This window comes from Atta colombica, unplaced genomic scaffold, assembly GCF_001594045.1.
Source record: "Atta colombica isolate Treedump-2 unplaced genomic scaffold, Acol1.0 scaffold140, whole genome shotgun sequence".
NCBI classification, from domain to species: domain Eukaryota; kingdom Metazoa; phylum Arthropoda; class Insecta; order Hymenoptera; family Formicidae; genus Atta; species Atta colombica.
In genome coordinates, this window is record NW_017259229.1 from 367878 (window position 1) to 376607 (window position 8730).

General features: G+C 34.8%; 1 protein-coding gene across 1 annotated transcript in view; it reads left to right on the plus strand.

Moving 5' to 3' along the window:
- Window positions 1-8730, plus strand: part of LOC108684846 (aryl hydrocarbon receptor protein 1) — a 205376-nt gene that overhangs the window by 123734 nt on the left and 72912 nt on the right. The gene's annotated exons all lie outside the window — the stretch shown is intronic.

The following is an 8730-nucleotide window of genomic DNA, read 5'->3' on the forward strand; positions in this document are numbered from 1 at the left end:
TGTGTGTGTGTGTGTGTGTGTGTGTGTGTGTGTGTGTAGTAAAAATAATAATTAATGAGAATAATGAAAAATATAACTCATTTATTTTAAATAATATAGAGGACAGCATTTGTCAATCAAGTGTTAAGAGAAACTTAGTGTAACAAGTAAGATGAAATTTAATTACTACGATTTCTACGATATTAATCCGTAGATAGTTATTCGATTCTGCAGCTTCTTTAATTTTGTACTTTCAACGATACGATATAATCATAGCTTCGTGTAGAAAAGGAGCAAGCAAGTTTCTTACTTCCTCCTCCTTCCACTAAGTAATAACTAGTGACTGACGATGAATGGACGGTGTTGCTTATGGCGCCTAAGATAGCTTCAGGGTGGTCCATATGATGTTATTTTACACCTCCTTCGAGCGAGATTGTTTCACGGCGTTAACGATGGTAGATCGATTTCCGGTTTCACTTGCAGAAGTTGTCTCACGATTTATCGTTATATTCCTAATTTCCATGATAATGTCGCGATGTCTAAATAAATACACTCCTGAATAGAAAAATTAATTGGATAGAAAACAATTAAATTATGGAAGTAAATATATTATTCATAATATTAATTTATACAAAAATGAAAAGTTAATGTTAATGTTATATTTAAAAAAACAAGAAATTCATCCTTCTTGTATGTAATTACATTTTCTGAAAAATTTATTCTTTTAGATTTTTATCTTTATTTTTTTTTAACTATAGAAGCTTCCTGTTCTTTTAATCTGACAATTTTTAATCTCCTATTACGTTGGTAAAACTTTCAACGTACAAGAGTTTACATGCGTTATCTTTCATCATTACATATAATTTACGAAATGCACGACAGTTTCATTAGTTTTAATGTTAAACGAAAATCTCAAGAAATATAATCGCAAATGGCTTATCGAGATAAGATACGTGCGTCTTGACACGGCGAAATCGACGAGGATCAAGATACCAGGTGGCAAAATATCGCGGATGCCGAAAGTTAGATCTCCCCGAAATATATCACGCAGAATTCCCCTTGTAACGAGGAAGGCGAATGAGACGAATGTTAGACGAGGACTCGCAGTTGTAGATGCCACCTACGATGGGGTGGTCCTTCATGGAGAAACGCGATGTTACCTTACACCTTCCATGGTACTCGCGCCTCCGGATATATATCGCACCACCAATACGTATCAACTGCGTGGCGCGCCGTCGTAAATATGTGACCCAAAGACATAGGGGCTCGTTATTATGATGCTAATGAGCGAATCCGAGTGCGGTGGAGTCCACACTGACCGAGCACCTCGGTGTCGACGATTAATCGATTCGCATAAAATCAAATGACGCTGATAGTTTTGCGCGAGCTAAGAAAGATGTTTTCGTTTGTATATTGATATTCGGATAAATTTAACAGCAGGCATGATCGATCCGCAATTAATCGATTATTTTTTGAAAGCTTAATCAAAAGCTAAATTGTTGCTTTTTCACAAATTATTGTTTTTTAATATTGAGCTATTAGGTGTACAACTTTGCTTCCGCCGTTTTCCTCTAGATGGCTTTAGCGGTAAATGGTGGTCGAAATAAATAGATCATAGACGTCATACAATAAACTTGGGCATCTGTCAACATAACCTCATAGAAATATTAGTCGATTTGTGTCTGCATCATAAAGTTATTCTCGATTGAAAATGTCAGTTTACGAGCCAAATTCTCGTCATTTGCGGGAGGTTTTAATTTTTTGCTTCAATATGAAGAAATCTGCGGCTGAGATTCATCGAATGCTCTCAAATACTTATGGTGAGGCCGCTATTAGTGAAAGAAGACGTGTCGTGAGTGGTTTCAACGCTTCAAGAACAGTGATTTTGACGTCCATGGTTATGCTCTGTATTTGGTGGGACCAGCTCGACGTAGTGTATTATGAACTGTTAAAACCGACTGAAACAATCACAGGCGTTCGGTATCGAACGCAATTGATTTGAGCCGAGCATTGAAAGACAAACGGCCGCAATACAAGAGACACGATAAAGTGATTTTGCAGCATGACAATGCTCGACCCCATGTTGCGAAAGTGGTCAAGACATACTTGGAAACGTTGAAATGGGAAGTCCTACCCCACCCGCCGTATTCTTCAGACGTTGCTCCCTCTGACTATCACTTGTTTCGATCAATGGCACACGGCCTGGCTGACCAGCACTTCCGGTCTTATGAAGAAGTAAAAAATTGGATCGATTCGTGGATAGCCTCAAAAGATGACCAGTTTTTTCGACGCGGGATTTGTATACTACCCGAAAGATGGGAGAAAGTAGTGGCCAGCGATGGATAATACTTTGAATCATAAATGTATAACCAGTTTTTTACAATAAAGCTTCGAATTTCGGAAAAAAAACGGCGGAAGCAAAGTTGTACACCTAATAATATAATATCTTATTAAAATAAAACTTATTGTTTGAAATGATCAAGATTTTTACATTTTTAAAACTTTAAACAAAAGAAAGGAACACTATTTTTCTGATTGACGCTAACCTTAGTACTTAATATTTAATACAAATTCTCGTAAATACATTTTTCTAGTATATAAGTTGTACGTTCATTAGACTTTTTAGACAAAACGCAATCGCAAACTGAAGCTGGAGTATTAATATATCTCAAATTAGATTGGGGTAATCCATTTAATTATGATACTAATAAGTAAAACGTGATTTTAATTAATGAAGGCTCTATAAAAATCATGTAGATATAAAATTAAAAGACAGAATAAATATATTAGAATTAAAATAAATAATGAATTTTTTAAAAGCAAATTTATTCAAACCAGTAATAAGCAAAAGTTACAATGTATTTAATTTCATTCATTGGCTGAAAAAAATACTGAACTCTCGAGCTAAATAATACACTGTTATTCACATTATTATTAGACTCATTATTTTTACTTCTTGTTCGAGATATGTATACGATATCAGTCGTGATTAAAATCATAATAACGATAGAACATCTGCTACGCTTGTTTTATGGTTACAACTCGATGTGCATCTTTCTTCCTGAAGCGATAAATGTAAATACTACTTTAGCTACGAATTTTACGTCTTAATTGGGATAGTTCTCGGAATGTGCAAATACACATCAAGACTGAATTGGAAACAATAGTAATTGCACGGAACAGGCTCCGTCTAATTACTACGTCGTATTGTTTTTAACTTGATTATTACAAACAAAAGATTTGTCATATCACTTTCGATCGATCAATTTAAAATTATTCATTAATCGTGAAGAGGGAAAATAGCAATTTCGGAAAACTATCGCGATATTATTCGCTTCTATCGCGAATGGTAGTCATACTTTTTACAACGGATTTCACGCTTTGAGAAGATTTACGAATTAACTGCTTCGCCTTGTTATTTACTGTGAAATCAAACACCGTTCGCGTATTCGACATTGGATACTATAAGTGGATTAGCCGCGCGCGCTCGTACGGAGATCTTATGCGAGAACGGTTTGCCGATCTCCTGGAATACGACTTTTACACAAACGGCGCGAGTTTGTTGATTTTCTCGCGTGATTCGTGTTCTTGGAAATCTTGATAAATGAAGTGTTTACATGTTCAAGCGGTAAACATTCCGTTTTAATCTTTTGTGAATCTTTTGTTATTAAATCCGATCTTTTTAATTGTTCGAATAAAAATGGAAGTAAAATATTTTTAATGTGCAAAAATATACAAAAAACTTTCCATTAATTATATGGAAAATTGAATTTCGATGAAATATGTTAGTTTTCACATGTATAATGTACAGTAGTTTATAATATTATGAACAAAAGATGTCGAACACAAAGTTCAACAATAGTTTTTGAACTATAGTATATTATAAAGGTGAGCCTCTGTGAGCACCAAGTTTACATCTTTGATATCTTTGTAACTCGAAACTTATCCATTATTGAATTCTTTCTATCTATTATATTTTTTGTTTATATTATTACTGTATAAGCTACATTATATGTAAAATTTAATTCATTTCACCGGAATTCAATTTTTCATATAATTAATGCAAAGTCCTTTTATATATTAAACTAAATCTTCGTCGAGACAACGAATAATTATCCAGGCATGCTGAAAAGACAAAATTCTCAAATTAAAAAACGCAATCGCAAACTGAAGCTGGAGTATTAATATATCTCAAATTAGATTGGAGTAATCCATTTAATTATGATACTAATAAGCAAAACGTGATTTTAATTAATGAAGGCTCTATAAAAATCATGTAGATATAAAATTAAAAGACAGAATAAATATATTAGAATTAAAATAAATAATGAATTTTTTAAAAGCAAATTTATTCAAACCAGTAATAAGCAAAAGTTACAATGTATTTAATTTCATTCATTGGCTGAAAAAAATACTGAACTCTCGAGCTAAATAATTAATATCCGTGCACACATAACACACATTAAAATTAATTATCTTCTTATAGTTTACTGCTTAGCTTTTACAGCCTTGCATACGTTAATCCGTTACATAATTTATCAAATATGATGAGTAATTCAAAATTTGTACATTAATTGCAAGTTACCGGATATCAGCTGTGAAGTTATCGCGATCACAAAAATGAGCATTGCCCCGGTTGACGAACAGGAAAGCAAACTTTATCGGCCGGCCCCTTCTCCCTTTCTCCTCTTCTTCTTTTTTTTTTTGTGCGATTGAGCAAAGTTATAAGATCCGATATCGATATTCTCCGGATGGACTTGAAGCGCATCGCTCGCTCATTAAACGCGAGCTTCTCTTCGCGACGCGGCGATAGCGGCAGCTGCCACTACTCTCGCATCGATGCGTTTCAGCTGTTGACTCTGGCACAAACTCCGCAGTATCCATTACCTGTTATTAACCGCGTAGATATGCAACCGTCCCGGGGTAATTGCAATCCGTTGCGGTAATTATGGTTTTCAATGAGACAGCGGGCGTTTTAATCTACCGCAGAATCTGGTTCGATATTGCTATATCGAATTTGAACTGATACTGAACGCTAAACAAGAAGTTGATGAATTTTAAATGTCCTTCCAATATCTTCCTTAACGAGATGCATCAGATTATATTCCTGCGAAAATTGAGACGATAACGCATCACTTCTGCTATTTATTATTATAATTTCCCCGTGATAAATACTACTTCTGTTTCGATGAAGAGATACCCCATCAAGATGGGGAAATTCAACGTAGAAACACAATTTGAAAACGTTGAAAACGAAACACAGTTGAAAACGTTTTTGATAATATTAAAAAACAAAAATAATTATTATATCGATATTGAAAGAATTATTTAGAGATTACCTAAAACTACATTTTCTAAATTATTTTTTCAATATAATTGACGACATAATTAGGATAATTCGTGGCCTAAACGTTCTGTATTATTAAAGTATTTTTTAAAAATATTGTACTCAAACAATAAATAATCGCAGATCTTTTCTCTATCACGAAACATATCATTCTGAGATTGCATTGTGAGTATTAAAAGCAATATGACAAAATCTTTTAAAAGAAAGGAAATATTTTTGTCGGAAGATGCATTAATTAATAAAATTTTGAATGATATTGCGGGACTGTACCTTCCGCCTCTCCCAGCTAATTACAATCCGATTTAGCATCGCGATAAGTCGCAACCCCTAGCCCGTGCACGAATAACCATGGACGACCATAAGCCTAAGGGCATCGCGAGAGATAACGATTATGTCGTGAATCTCGCTCCCATAATACGAGTATACAAGAGCGAGCAATCTGTCCTGCTCTTTCTCGCCCTTCGTGGCGCAAAAGGGATAATGGCGTTCGCGCAAGAAGCAACTCTTCCATCGACATTATCAAGCGTACAAACAAAACGGAAATAGCATATACAGCTTGCTGAATATTCAGCGTTAACGAGAACTAGACGGCTATAATAAATAGCCTTTCAAAATCGGTCGAAGAATCTTCAACCAAAAGATCGATAATTTCGGAGCACCTTGCGCGCATCATGGATATAAAATGCGACGCGATTACGGCTGTAGCCGTGAAGGAATGCGAACATGGCTCAAATGTTTATTACGTGTACATCGCTGCGAGCACTTTCTCTATTTAACGAAAACATCTGCCGAAGTTGCAGATGGTTGTAGAGTGTTTAAGAACTCGTCATTTCGGCCGTTTTTAGGCTAAGGGCGATTCGGTCTCGTTTATGACCGTGTCTTACTTAATAAAACCGTAGTATAGTTTATATCCCGTTGTAAATAACAATTAGCGTGTGCGCTGTAAAAATTATCCGTTCCTCTTTTATTTGATTGCCATACTGTATTAACTGACTAAGCTAACTGCTGAATTGATACTTTGCTTCGTTTGTTGACTATCCTTAATGAAATAATAATCGCTTGTTAAAAATGGCACAAACGTTACTTAATTTAATGTCGCGGATAAACCTGTGATTTTTATGCTTAACATGTGTATTCGATAAATCATCCGCATCTTCATAATCTTATTACAATGTAAATGCGAGTAACGCCATTACTTTTTATGTGCATGTTAAACGGGTTTTATAAGAAATAATTAGATATTTATTACAATTGATGACTTTTTTATTATTTATATAAATTTTTATATAAATATGTTCGTAAATTTTTTGTGGTAACTTGAAAATGTAATGTTTATAATAATGCCTTTATAAATGCAGTGTTATAATATACTATATGTATAACATTATTATGTTTTGAAGATTCAATGTTATGATTAATAATTATCATTAATCAATTAAGCATAGCGTTATGTGGATTTAAATCACGTGTCACAATTCTCCGCATTAGCAGATATAAATTGCATTTTTTACATTACAGAACATTCCTCGCAATTTAATAAATTTTCATAAATATCTTTTCCTTTCCTCCCTTCCACGATTAATTGTGAATTTAGCATCTTCGTTAAGCCGACGGCGTTAAACAAATGGCGTAAAAAAATGGGCGATATTAATTGGCATAAAGAAGAAATTTACGAGAACGTGCGGCGGTGATTCGCGATCGCGTAATTAACTACAAAGTCATACGAGAGACCTCGGCTGGCTGACCCGCTGAATTATCGGCACTACTTGTTAATGTCAGTAGGTGGTTCGGCGCGGCTTTTTACATTTATTTGCATTTCCATACGGCCGCGCGAGTCGAGAGACTCGCCTTCGTTTATACTCGCGAACCGCGGGTTATCGCGAATGACAGAATAGAAAAAAGAAAATTGCGGTTATATGGCGGCCCCAGAGCTAATTTGAATTCGGAGGCCTCCATGCCTCTCTCGTTCACTGTGTATGGACGAGCACGCAAGCTTCCAGCGGCGGCCCGAGGCAAGTAAAAAGTATGAAACTAATTAAATTACAAATTTAATTCGCGGCATAATTAAATAAAACTTCAGCCGCTTCTATTCGAATTGATCCTCGGGATTAATGCTTCTTACCGTTGTTCAATTATTATTTTGCATCATGTCGCCTATTATTAAATATTCGGAACGACAAAGCAGAAATCAAAGCGAATTATCGAAATAAAAAAAAAAGGCGAAGAAGTGAAAAAATCGCAGGCAAATTAATTCGATATAACATGTAAGATATTCTTTAATGTATTTTTTTAACATAATTTAAGATAAAAGTTATAGAATATCTCCATCAGCTTATAGAATATCGTAATTTGATGTGATTATTTAGGATAAATATTTGAAACAAAACACAATTTATGCAAGTTGTAAAAAATTTTGTTTCTACAAATTCTATATAAATCGAAAGAAAAATTTACTAAATCTTAACACATATTTCTTTGAATAGTACTAATTGTGAGTAAATATTTACAATAAATAAATATTTGTTCAATTATTTGTTCATTAAAAAAACAATAGTTAAATCAAATTAATGATTTTTATATCAAATAAATACATGTTTACTTAGTAAGTATTTACGTAGAACTATTTAAACAAATATAATTTAATTTTTAATAAAATTTAGTATTTTTTTCAATGTAATTGTAGAACAATTCTGTTTACGCTAATCATATAAATCTTGATGTCTGTGTTTCTCAAACTCTTGGCTCGCCATAACCATGCGAAACATCCTCGTTGAGGAATCGAAAGTGATCCATGGTAATGCGACCACGCGCGCACAAGAACATGGAAACACGACGACCGGGACAAACGAGCCGTGCTAACGCATACCCACCTTCCGTATTTTGTCAGGCTCGTTTGCGGACCGAACGGCCCGGGATACTTGAGTTAGCTGAAAAATTATGGCGATCCATTCTAGTTAGATGCACGAAGTAAGACCCCCGGACTACGCGGGAAGAGAAGGGAGTAGGGAAGGACCGTTCGGGGGAGAAGATCGAGGAACGGCAGATTCCCGCAGGCTCCGTCCGGCTTGCAGGACATCAATGATCCATGACTCCCCTCGCCGGTCGGAGCTAAATGATTTTACACAGGACCATACTGCGTCACAACTAACTCAATGCATGTATCCCTGCTCACAAATCCCAGTGGGAAAATTTAGACTGAAACAGAAACCGCAGTCATTGTAGTATTGAAATCATTGATTCATGTTCTGGGAATATTATCAATTTACTTCGGGAAATTTTATTTGCGGCAAGTCAATTTCAAGTATGTTGTGAACAGTATTTTGTCAATAATATATATTGCGCATCATCTGCATTTTGCGCTCTTATTGGCTATTTTTTTTCGTTATTATTAGAAATTGACATAT